Raw genomic sequence first — 12,950 nt, 5'->3', positions numbered from 1 at the left:
GTTTCATCTGACCATATGACATTCTGGATCATCCAAATGCTCTCTAGCAAACTTCAGACGGGCCAGGACATGTACTGGCTTAAGCAGGGGGACACGTCTGGCACTGCAGGATTTGAGTCCCTGGCGGCGTAGTGTGTTACTGATGGTAGGCTTTGTTACGTTGGTCCCAGCTCTCTGCAGGTCATTCACTAGGTCCCCCCCCGTGTGGGATCGAGGGAGATTATCAGTGGTCTTGTATGTCTTCCATTTCCTAATAATTGCTCCCACAGTTGATTTCTTCAAACCAAGCTGCTTACCTATTGCAGATTCAGTCTTCCCAGCCTGGTGCAGGTCTACAATGTTGTTTCTGGTGTCCTTTGACAGCTCTTTGGTCTTGGCCATAGTGGAGTTTGGAGTGTGACTGTTTGAGGTTGTGGACAGGTGTCTTTTATACTGGTAACAAGTTCAAACAGGTGCCATTAATACAGGTAACGAGTGGAGGACAGAGGAGCCTCTTAAAGAATAAGTTACAGGTCTGTGAGAGTCAGAAATCTTGCTTGTTTGTAGGTGACCAAATACTTATTTTTTGCTAATAAATTCATAAAAAATCCTACAATTTGATTCTCTGGGATTTTTTTTCAAATTTCGTCTGTCATAGTTGAAGTGTACCTATGATGAAAATTACAGGCCTCTCTCATCTTTTTAAGTGGGAGAACTTGCACAATTGGTGGCTGACTAAATACTTTTTTGCCCCACTGTATATATATATATATATATAAAAGTAACACAATAACAAGGTTATATACAGGGGGTACCGGTACAGAGTCAATGTGGAGGCTATATACAGGGGTTACCGGTACAGAGTCAATGTGAAGGCTATATACAGGGGTTACCGGTACAGAGTCAATGTGAAGGCTATATACAGGGTGTACTGGTACAGAGTCAATGTGGAGGCTATATACAGGGGGTACTGGTACTGAGTCAATGTGGAGGCTATATACAGGGGGTACCGGTACAGAGTCAATGTGGAGGCTATATACAGGGGGTACCGATACAGAGTCAATGTGGAGGCTATATACAGGGGGTACCGATACAGAGTCAATGTGGAGGCTATATACAGGGTGTTACGGTACAGAGTCAATGTGGAGGCTATATACAGGGTGTTACGGTACAGAGTCAATGTGGAGGCTATATACAGGGTGTACCAGTACAGAGTCAATGTGGAGGCTATATACAGGGTGTTACGGTACAGAGTCAATGTGGAGGCTATATACAGGGTGTTACGGTACAGAGTCAATGTGGAGGCTATATACAGGGTGTTACGGTACAGAGTCAATGTGGAGGCTATATACAGGGTGTTACGGTACAGAGTCAATGTGGAGGCTATATACAGGGTGTTACGGTACAGAGTCAATGTGGAGGCTATATACAGGGTGTTACGGTACAGAGTCAATGTGGAGGCTATATACAGGGGGTACCGGTACAGAGTCAATGTGGAGGCTTTATACAGGGGGTACCGGTACAGAGTCAATGTGGAGGCTATATACAGGGGGTACCGGTACAGAGTCAATGTGGAGGCTATATACAGGGGGGACCGGTACAGAGTCAATGTGGAGGCTATATACAGGGTGTACCGGTACAGAGTCAATGTGGAGGCTATATACAGGGGGTACCGGTACAGAGTCAATGTGGAGGCTATATACAGGGGGTACCGGTACAGAGTCAATGTGGAGGCTATATACAGGGGGTACCGGTACAGAGTCAATGTGGAGGTTATATACAGGGGGTACCGGTACAGAGTCAATGTGGAGGCTATATACAGGGTGTTACGGTACAGAGTCAATGTGGAGGTTATATACAGGGGGTACCGGTACAGAGTCAATGTGGAGGCTATATACAGGGGTACCGGTACAGAGTCAATGTGGAGGCTATATACAGGGGGTACCGGTACAGAGTCAATGTGGAGGTTATATACAGGGGGTACCGGTACTGAGTCAATGTGGAGGCTATATACAGGGGGTACCGGTACAGAGTCAATGTGGAGGTTATATACAGGGGGTACCGGTACTGAGTCAATGTGGAGGCTATATACAGAGGGTACCGGTACAGAGTCAATGTGGAGGTTATATACAGGGGGTACCGGTACAGAGTCAATGTGGAGGCTATATACAGGGGGTACCGGTACAGAGTCAATGTGGAGGCTATATACAGGGGGTACCGGTACAGAGTCAATGTGGAGGCTATATACAGGGGGTACCGGTACAGAGTCAATGTGGAGGCTATATACAGGGGGTACCGGTACAGAGTCAATGTGGAGGCTATATACAGGGGGTACCGGTACAGAGTCAATGTGGAGGCTATATACAGGGGGTACCGGTACAGAGTCAATGTGGAGGCTATATACAGGGGGTACCGGTACAGAGTCAATGTGGAGGCTATATACAGGGGGTACCGGTACAGAGTCAATGTGGAGGCTATATACAGGGGGTACCGGTACAGAGTCAATGTGGAGGCTATATACAGGGGGTACCGGTACAGAGTCAATGTGGAGGCTATATACAGGGGGTACCGGTACAGAGTCAATGTGGAGGCTATATACAGGGGGTACCGGTACAGAGTCAATGTGGAGGCTATATACAGGGGGTACCGGTACAGAGTCAATGTGGAGGCTATATACAGGGGGTACCGGTACAGAGTCAATGTGGAGGCTATATACAGGGGGTACCGGTACAGAGTCAATGTGGAGGCTATATACAGGGGGTACCGGTACAGAGTCAATGTGGAGGCTATATACAGGGGGTACCGGTACAGAGTCAATGTGGAGGCTATATACAGGGGGTACCGGTACAGAGTCAATGTGGAGGCTATATACAGGGTGTACTGGTACAGAGTCAATGTGGAGGCTATATACAGGGTGTTACGGTACAGAGTCAATGTGGAGGCTATATACAGGGGGTACCGGTACAGAGTCAATGTGGAGGCTTTATACAGGGGGTACCGGTACAGAGTCAATGTGGAGGCTATATACAGGGGGTACCGGTACAGAGTCAATGTGGAGGCTATATACAGGGGGGACCGGTACAGAGTCAATGTGGAGGCTATATACAGGGTGTACCGGTACAGAGTCAATGTGGAGGCTATATACAGGGGGTACCGGTACAGAGTCAATGTGGAGGCTATATACAGGGGGTACCGGTACAGAGTCAATGTGGAGGTTATATACAGGGGGTACCGGTACTGAGTCAATGTGGAGGCTATATACAGAGGGTACCGGTACAGAGTCAATGTGGAGGTTATATACAGGGGGTACCGGTACAGAGTCAATGTGGAGGCTATATACAGGGGGTACCGGTACAGAGTCAATGTGGAGGCTATATACAGGGGGTACCGGTACAGAGTCAATGTGGAGGCTATATACAGGGGGTACCGGTACAGAGTCAATGTGGAGGCTATATACAGGGGGTACCGGTACAGAGTCAATGTGGAGGCTATATACAGGGGGTACCGGTACAGAGTCAATGTGGAGGCTATATACAGGGGGTACCGGTACAGAGTCAATGTGGAGGCTATATACAGGGGGTACCGGTACAGAGTCAATGTGGAGGCTATATACAGGGGGTACCGGTACAGAGTCAGTGTAGAGGTTATATACAGGGGGTACCGGTATAGAGTCAGTGTAGAGGTTATATACAGGGGGTACCGGTACAGAGTCAGTGTAGAGGTTATATACAGGGGGTGCCGGTACAGAGTCAATGTGGAGGTTATATACAGGGGGTACCGGTACAGAGTCAATGTGGAGGTTATATACAGGGGGTACCGGTACAGAGTCAGTGTAGAGGTTATATACAGGGGGTACCGGTATAGAGTCAGTGTAGAGGTTATATACAAGGGGTGCCGGTACCGAGTCAGTGTTTGGGGTTACAGGTTAGTCGATATAATTTGTCCATGTTGGTAGGGATAAAGTGACCACATAGATAATTAACAGCAAGCACCAACACTGTTAAATAAAAGTGTGTGTGGGTGACTGGAGTCTTTGACAATTCTTTGGGCCTTCTTTTTGAGGAGCTAGGGACCCATGTCAAATCTTTTCAGTCTTCTGAGGGGGAAAAGGTGTTGTCGTGCCCTCTTCACAAATTTATTGGTGTGTTTAGACCATGATAGTTTGTTGGTGATGTGGACATCAAGGAGCTTGAAACTCTCGACCAGCTCCACTACAGCCGAAGTTAATGGGGGTGTGTTCGGCCCTCCTTTTCCTGTAGTCCACGATCATATCCTTTGTCTTGCTCACGTTGAGGGAGAGGTTGTTATCCTGACACCACACTGCCAGGTCTCTGACCTCCTCCCTACAGGCTGTCTCATCGTTATCGGTGATCAGGCCCACCACCGTTGTGTCGTCAGAAAACGTAATTATGGTGTTGGGAGTCGTGCTTGGCCACGCAGTCGTGGTTCAACAGGGAGTACAGGAGGGGACTAAGCATGCACCCCTGAGGGGTCCCCATGTTGAGGATCAGCGTGGCAGATGTGTTGTTGCCTACCCTTACCAGCTGGGATCCAGATTCAGAGGGAGGTGTTTAGTCCCAGGGTTCATAGCTTAGTGACGAGCTTCGTGGGCACTGTATTGTTGAATGCTGAGCTGTAGTCAATGAACAGCATTCTCACATAGGTGTTCATTTTGTCCCAGGTGGGAAAGGGCAGTGTGGGGTCTGATTGAGATTGTGTCATCTGTGGATCTGTTGGGGCGGGATGCAATTTGGAGAGGGTCTAGGGTTTCCGGGACAAAATCTAACGAATATATATCATTACTTGAAATTATCAGGACATTTTTCCCATACTGCCTATTGTTATGAAGAGTGTTGGACACAAATAATCCCATGTTACAGTATTCTGTAGGAATAGCGGTGGCTAGAGTTTTAGAAAATCTTTATGGCTTTCCTCTGACACCGCCTGGTATAGAGGTCCTGGATGGCAGGAAGCTTGGCCCCAAGTGATGTACTGGGAAGTACGCACTACCCTGTAATATCAAAGAGAACACGTTTTGGGACCCTGTAGCTAATAAAGTCTGACCTGGAGGATACTTATCAAATAAAATGAAAACATTTTCTTCTTAAACCAACAGGTGTATACTGACAGTGAAATGCTCACATACAGGTACTTTTCCAACAACGCAGAGTCAAATATAAAAAATGAAATAGTGTCATGAGGAATAACGACTTATTGAGTAAGGAATAACTATAGCATACAAATAACATGGCTATATACAGGAAGTACCAGGTAATAACATGGCTATATACACAGAGTACCAGGTAATAACATGGCTATATACACAGAGTACCAGGTAATAACCTGGTTATATACACAGAGTACCAGGTAATAACATGGGTATGTACAGAAAGTACCCATGCTAAGTCGATGTGTAGCAGGTACCAGGTAATAGCATGGCTATATACAGGAAGTACCAGTACTGAGTCGATGTGTAGCGGGTACCAGGTAATAGCATGGCTATATACAGGAAGTACCAGTACTGAGTCGATGTGTAGCGGGTACCAGGTAATAGCATGGCTATATACAGGAAGTACCAGTACTGAGTCGATGTGTAGCGGGTACCAGGTAATAGCATGGCTATATACAGGAAGTACCAGTACTGAGTCGATGTGTAGCGGGTACCAGGTAATAGCATGGCTATATACAGGAAGTACCAGTACTGAGTCGATGTGTAGCGGGTACCAGGTAATAGCATGGCTATATACAGGAAGTACCAGTACTGAGTCGATGTGTAGCGGGTACCAGGTAATAGCATGGCTATATACGGGGAGTACCAGTATCAAGTCGATGTGCAGGGGTACCAGGTAATTGAGATAGATGTTTACATATAGCTAAGGGTAAATTAACTAGGCAACAGGATAGATTATAAAAAGTATCAACAGTATAGGATGAGTGTGTGTGTGTGTCAATGTGTGTGTGGCGTCAGTATGTGTGTGTGCAAAGTGTGTGTGTATGTGTGTGTGGATGTATTTAGTGTGTGTATGTGTGTGTTAGGGTTTGTGTGTGTTGGGGTGTCAGTGCAAGTATGTGTGAGTGCGTGGGTATAGTCCAGTGTGTGGGGTATAGTCCAGTGTGTGGGGTATAGTCCAGTGTGTGGGTAGAGTCCAGTGTGTTGGATATAGTCCAGTGTGTGGATATAGTCCAGTGTGTGGGGTATAGTCCAGTGTGTTGGATATAGTCCAGTGTGTGGGTATAGTCCAGTGTGTTGGATATAGTCCAGTGTGTGGGTAGAGTAGGGTATAGTCCAGTGTGTGGATATAGTCCAGTGTGTTGGATATAGTCCAGTGTGTGGATAGAGTCCAGTGTGTGGGTAGAGTCCAGTGTGTTGGATATAGTCCAGTGTGTGGGTATAGTCCAGTGTGTGGATATAGTCCAGTGTGTGGGTATAGTCCAGTGTGTGGGTATAGTCCAGTGTGTGGGTAGAGTCCAGTGTGTTGGATATAGTCCAGTGTGTTGGATATAGTCCAGTGTGTTGGATATAGTCCAGTGTGTGGATATAGTCCAGTGTGTGGATATAGTCCAGTGTGTTGGATATAGTCCAGTGTGTGGATATAGTCCAGTGTGTTGGATATAGTCCAGTGTGTGGGTATAGTCCAGTGTGTTGGATATAGTCCAGTGTGTTGGATATAGTCCAGTGTGTGGGTATAGTCCAGTGTGTGGATATAGTCCAGTGTGTGGATATAGTCCAGTGTGTGGATATAGTCCAGTGTGTGGATATAGTCCAGTGTGTTGGATATAGTCCAGTGTGTTGGATATAGTCCAGTGTGTGGGTAGAGTCCAGTGTGTGGGTAGAGTCCAGTGTGTGGGTAGAGTCCAGTGTGTGGGTAGAGTCCAGTGTGTGGGTATAGTCCAGTGTGTGGGTATAGTCCAGTGTGTGGGTAGAGTCCAGTGTGTTGGATATAGTCCAGTGTGTTGGATATAGTCCAGTGTGTGGGTATAGTCCAGTGTGTGGATATAGTCCAGTGTGTGGGTATAGTCCAGTGTGTGGGTAGAGTCCAGTGTGTTGGATATAGTCCAGTGTGTGGATATAGTCCAGTGTGTTGGATATAGTCCAGTGTGTGGGTAGAGTCCAGTGTGTTGGATATAGTCCAGTGTGTGGGTAGAGTCCAGTGTGTTGGATATAGTCCAGTGTGTTGGATATAGTCCAGTGTGTGGGTATAGTCCAGTGTGTTGGATATAGTCCAGTGTGTGGATATAGTCCAGTGTGTTGGATATAGTCCAGTGTGTGGGTATAGTCCAGTGTGTTGGATATAGTCCAGTGTGTGGGTAGAGTCCAGTGTGTTGGATATAATCCAGTGTGTGGGTAGAGTCCAGTGCGTTGGATATAGTCCAGTGTGTGGGTATAGTCCAGTGTGTTGGATATAGTCCAGTGTGTGGGTATAGTCCAGTGTGTTGGATATAGTCCAGTGTGTGGGTATAGTCCAGTGTGTTGAGTAGAGTCCAGTGGTTGGATAGAGTCCAGTGGTTGGATAGAGTCCAGTGGTTGGATATAGTCCAGTGGTTGGATAGAGTCCAGTGGTTGGATAGAGTCCAGTGTGTTGGATATAGTCCAGTGTGTGGGTATAGTCCAGTGTGTTGGATATAGTCCAGTGTGTGGGTATAGTCCAGTGTGTTGAGTAGAGTCCAGTGGTTGGATAGAGTCCAGTGGTTGGATAGAGTCCAGTGGTTGGATAGAGTCCAGTGTGTTGGATATAGTCCAGTGGTTGGATAGAGTCCAGTGTGTTGGATATAGTCCAGTGTGTTGAGTAGAGTCCAGTGGTTGGATAGAGTCCAGTGGTTGGATAGAGTCCAGTGGTTGGATAGAGTCCAGTGGTTGGATAGAGTCCAGTGGTTGGATAGAGTCCAGTGTGTGGGGTAGAGTCCAGTGGTTGGATAGAGTCCAGTGGTTGGATAGAGTCCAGTGTGTGGGGTAGAGTCCAGTGGTTGGATATAGTCCAGTGGTTGGATAGAGTCCAGTGGTTGGATAGAGTCCAGTGGTTGGATATAGTCCAGTGGTTGGATAGAGTCCAGTGGTTGGATATAGTCCAGTGGTTGGATAGAGTCCAGTGGTTGGATAGAGTCCAGTGGTCAGTGGTTGGATAGAGTCCAGTGGTTGGATATAGTCCAGTGGTTGGATAGAGTCCAGTGGTTGGATAGAGTCCAGTGGTTGGATAGAGTCCAGTGGTTGGATAGAGTCCAGTGTGTGGAGTAGAGTCCAGTGGTTGGATAGAGTCCAGTGGTTGGATAGAGTCCAGTGTGTGGGGTAGAGTCCAGTGTGTGGGGTAGAGTTCAGTGTGCGGGTAGAGTCCAGTGTGTTGGATAGAGTCCAGTGTGTGGGTATAGTTCAGTGTGTTGGATAGGGTCCAGTGTGGTTGGTAGATCCCAGTGTGTGGGGTAGAGTCCAGTGTGTTGGGTAGAGTCCAGTGTGTTGGATAGAGTCCAGTGTGTTGGATAGGGTCCAGTGTGTGGGGTAGAGTCCAGTGTGTTGGATAGAGTCCAGTGTGGTTGGTAGATCCCAGTGTGTGGGGTAGAGTCCAGTGTGTGGGGTATAGTCCATTGTGTGGGGTAGAGTCCAGTGTGTTGAGTAGAGTCCAGTGTGTGGGTAGAGTCCAGTGTGTGGGTAGAGTCCAGTGTGTGGGGTAGAGTCCAGTCGGTGGGTAGAGTCCAGTGTGTGGGGTAGAGTCCAGTGTGTGGGTAGAGTCCAGTGTGTGGGTAGAATCCAGTGTGTGGGTAGAGTCCAGTGTGTGGGTAGAGTTCAGTGTGTGGGTAGAGTCTAGTGTGTTGGGTAGATTCCAGTGTGTAGGTAGAGTCCAGTGGTCGGATAGAGTCCAGTGGTTGGATAGAGTCCAGTGTGTGGGGTAAAGTTCAGTGTGTGGGTAGAGTCCAGTGTGTGGGTAGAGTCCAGTGTGTTGGATAGAGTCCAGTGTGTTGGATAGGGTCCCGTGTGTGGGTAGAGTCCAGTATGTTGGGTAGAGTCCAGTGTGTGTGGTAGAGTCCAGTGTGTTGGGTAGAGTCCAGTGTGTGTGGTAGAGTCCAGTGTGTAGGGTAGAGTCCATTGGGTGGATAGAGTCCAGTGTGTTGGATAGGGTCCAGTGTGGTTGGTAGATCCCAGTGTGTTGGATAGGGTCCAGTGTGGTTGGTAGATCCCAGTGTGTTGGATAGGGTCCAGTGTGGTTGGTAGATCCCAGTGTGTTGGATAGGGTCCAGTGTGGTTGGTAGATCCCAGTGTGTTGGATAGGGTCCAGTGTGGTTGGTAGATCCCAGTGTGTTGGATAGGATCCAGAGTGGTTGGTAGATCCCAGTGTGTGTGTCACGCACTGACCTTAGTATTCTTTCTTTTCTTCATTATTTTGGTTAGGTCAGGGTGTGACATGGGTGATATGTGTGTTTATGTCTCATTCTAGGGTGTTTGTACTGTCTAGAGGATTTAGTAGATTCATGGGGTTGTTTCTATCTGGGTGTTTATGTTGGTCTGTGGTTGCCTAGATTGGTTCTCAATTAGAGGCAGGTGTTTATCGTTGTCTCTGATTGGGAACCATATTTAGGCAGCCATCTTCTTTGGGTATTTCGTGGGTTATTGTCTATGTTATGTTATACGTTAGCACATTGTTTATATAGCGGTCACGCTCATCTTATTCGTTTTGCTGTTTTTGTTTAAGTGCTCTTCATTAATAAAGAAGAATGTATTCTAACCATGCTGCGCTTTGGTCTACTCCATACGACGATCGCGACAGTGTGGGTAGAGTCCACATGGAGTTAGTGTAAGACATTTTTGATGCATGTAGTATGTAGCCTTTTGATTAGCTATTCAGCACTCTTGTTTCATAGTCTAATGTCTTGGTTGGTAGAAGATGTCCTGTTGGTTCCAGACTGGTGGACGTGCACCTCTTGCTGTGATATAGCAGAGAGGACAGTCAATGGCTTGGGTGACTGGAGCATTTGACACATGTTTGTGTCTTCCTCTGACACCGCCTGGTATATACAGTGCCTTCAGAAGGTTTCTACAACTCTTAATCTTTTCCACATTTTGTCGTGTTACAAAGTGGGAATCAAATGGATTAAATTGAAATGTCTTGAGTCAATAAGTATTCAACCCTACCGTTATGGCCTAAATACATTCAGGAGTAAACATTTGCTTATTTACAACTCACATAATAAGTTGCATGGACTCACTCTGTGTGAAATAATATAGTTTAACATGATTTCTGAATGACTACCTCATCTCTGTACCCTACACCTTCAATTATCTATAAGGTCTTTCCATCAAACAGTGAATTTCAACCACAGATTCAACCACAAAAGACCAGGGAGGTTTTCCAATGCCTCACAAAGAAGGGCACCTATTGGTAGATGGGTAAAAAATATCAATCACTGAATATCCCTTTGATCATGGTGAAGTTATTTCTTACACTTTGGATGGAGTATCAATTCACCCAATCACGACAAAGAATTCTTACTTTGGCCGCCTTTCCTTCCAGTTCACTGCTGCCAATGACTGGAATGAAATGCAAAAATCACTGAAGCTGGAGACTCATATCTCCCTCACTAACTTTAAGCACCAGCTGTCAGAGCAGCTCACAGATCACTGCTCCTGTACATAGCCCATCTGTAAATAGCCCATCCAGCTACCTCCTCCCCATACTGTATTTATTTATCTTGCTCCTTTGCACCCCAGTATCTCTACTTGCACATTCACCTTCTGCACATCTACCATTCCAGTGTATATTTGCTATATTGTAATTACTTCGCCACAATGGCCTATTTATTGCCTTATCATTTGCACACACTGTATATAGACTTTTTCTACTGTATTATTGACTGCATGTTTGTTTATTCCATGTGTAACTCTGTGTTGTTGTATGTGTCGAACTTCTTTGATTTATCTTGGCCAGGTCGCAGTTGCAAATGAGAACGTGTTCTCAACTAGCCTACCTGGTTAAATAAAGGTAAAATATCTATATATTTCTTTTCAAAAGATACAGGCGTCTTTCCTAACTCAGTTGCCAAACAGGAAGGGCTCAGGGATTTCACCATGAGGCCAATGGTGACTTTTAGACAGTTACAGAGTTTAATGGATGTGATTAGAGAAAACTGAGGATGGATCAACAACATTGTAGTTACTCCACAATACGAACCTAATTGACAGAGGGAAAAGAAGCCTGTACAGATTTAACCTCTTGAAGCTAGGGGGCACTATTTTAATTTATGGAAAAATAACGTTCCCAAAGTAAACGGCCTATTTCTCAGGACCAGATGCTAGAATATGCATATAATTGACAGATTAGGATAGAAACCACTCTAAAGTTTCCAAAACTGTCAAAATATTGTCTGTGAGTATAACAGAACCAATATTGCAGGCGAAACCCTGAGAAAAATCAAACCAGGAAGTGGCTTCTATTTTGAAAACTCCATGTTCCATAGCCTCCCATTGCTCCATTTAAAGGGATATCAACCAGATTCCTTTTCCTATCGCTTCCTCAAGGTGTCAACAGTCTTCAGACATAGTTTCAGGCTTTTATTTTGAAGAATGAGCGTGAACGACCACATTGCGTAAGTGGATAGGTGGGGGCTCTCAGAGTGAATTGTGCACAAAATAGAAAGGCGGCCATTGTCACTCCCAGTCCTAGTGAAAAGCCAATTGTCCCGATTGATATATTATCGAATAGATATTTGAAAAACACCCTGAGGATTGATTATAAAAAACGTCTGACATGTTTCTGTGGACATTATGGATATCATTTGGAATTTTTGTCTGCGTTGTCGTGACCGCTCTTTCCGGTGGATTCCTGGGCATAACTCACCAAACAAACGGAGGTATTTTGGATATAAAAAATATCTTTATGGAACAAAAGGAACATTTGTTGTATAACTGGTAGTCTCGTGAGTGAAAACATCCGAAGATCATCAAAGGTAAACTTTTAATTTGATTGCTTTTCTGATTTTCGTGACCAAATTACCTGATGCTAAGTGTACTTATTGTTTTGTTCGAGCGATCAATAAACTTACACAAACGCTTGTATTGCTTTCGCTCTAAAGCATAATCTCAAAATCTGAACAAAAGGCTGTGTTTTGCAATATTGCACTTGTGATTTCATGAATATTAATATTTTCTCGTAATATTATTTGACTGTGGCGCTATGCTATTCAGCGTTGCTGATTACAATTATCCCGGATCCGGTATGGTTGGTTCAGAGAGGTTAAAACATTCCAAAATGTGCTTCCTGTTTGCAACAAGGCACGAAAGTAATACTGCAAAAAATTGTGGCAAAGCAATTTCGACCCTGAATACAAAGTGCTATGTTTGGGGCAAATCCAATACAACACAGTGATGAGTACCACTCTCCATATGTTCAAGCATAGTGGTGGCTGCATCATGTTATGGGTATGGCTGTAATCATTAAGGAGTTGTTTTTCAGGATAAAAAATAAATGGAATTAAGCTAAGCACAGGAAACACCCTAAAGGAAAACCTGGTTCAGTCTGCTTTCCACCAGACACTGGGAGACAAATTAGTCTTTCAGCAGGACAATAACCTAAAACACAAAGCCAAATCTACACTGGAGTTGCTCACCAAGAAGACAGTGAATGTTCCTGAGTGGCCGAGTTATGGTTTTGCCTTAAATCTGATTGAAGATCTATGGCAAGGCCTGGAAATGTGGTCTAGCAATGATCAAAATCCAATTTGACAGACTTGAAGGATTTAGAAAATAATAATTGTAAAATGTTGCACAATCCAGGTGTGGAAAGATTTGAGAGACTTACCCAAAAAGACTCACAGCTGTAATCCATGCCAAAGCTGATTCTAACATGTATTGTCTCATTGGCTGAATGCTAATGTATTCAAAATATCTTTTCATTTCCATAATTCTTTTTTTTGGGGGCGGGGGGGATTTATCTTCCACTTTGACATTACAGAGTATTTGTGTAGATCTTTGACCAAAGAAAGACAAT

This window comes from Oncorhynchus kisutch, linkage group LG4 (genome assembly GCF_002021735.2).
Source record: "Oncorhynchus kisutch isolate 150728-3 linkage group LG4, Okis_V2, whole genome shotgun sequence".
NCBI lineage: Eukaryota > Metazoa > Chordata > Actinopteri > Salmoniformes > Salmonidae > Oncorhynchus > Oncorhynchus kisutch.
The sequence above is the reverse complement of the archived record's forward strand: the minus strand, read 5'-3'. Positions refer to the sequence as shown.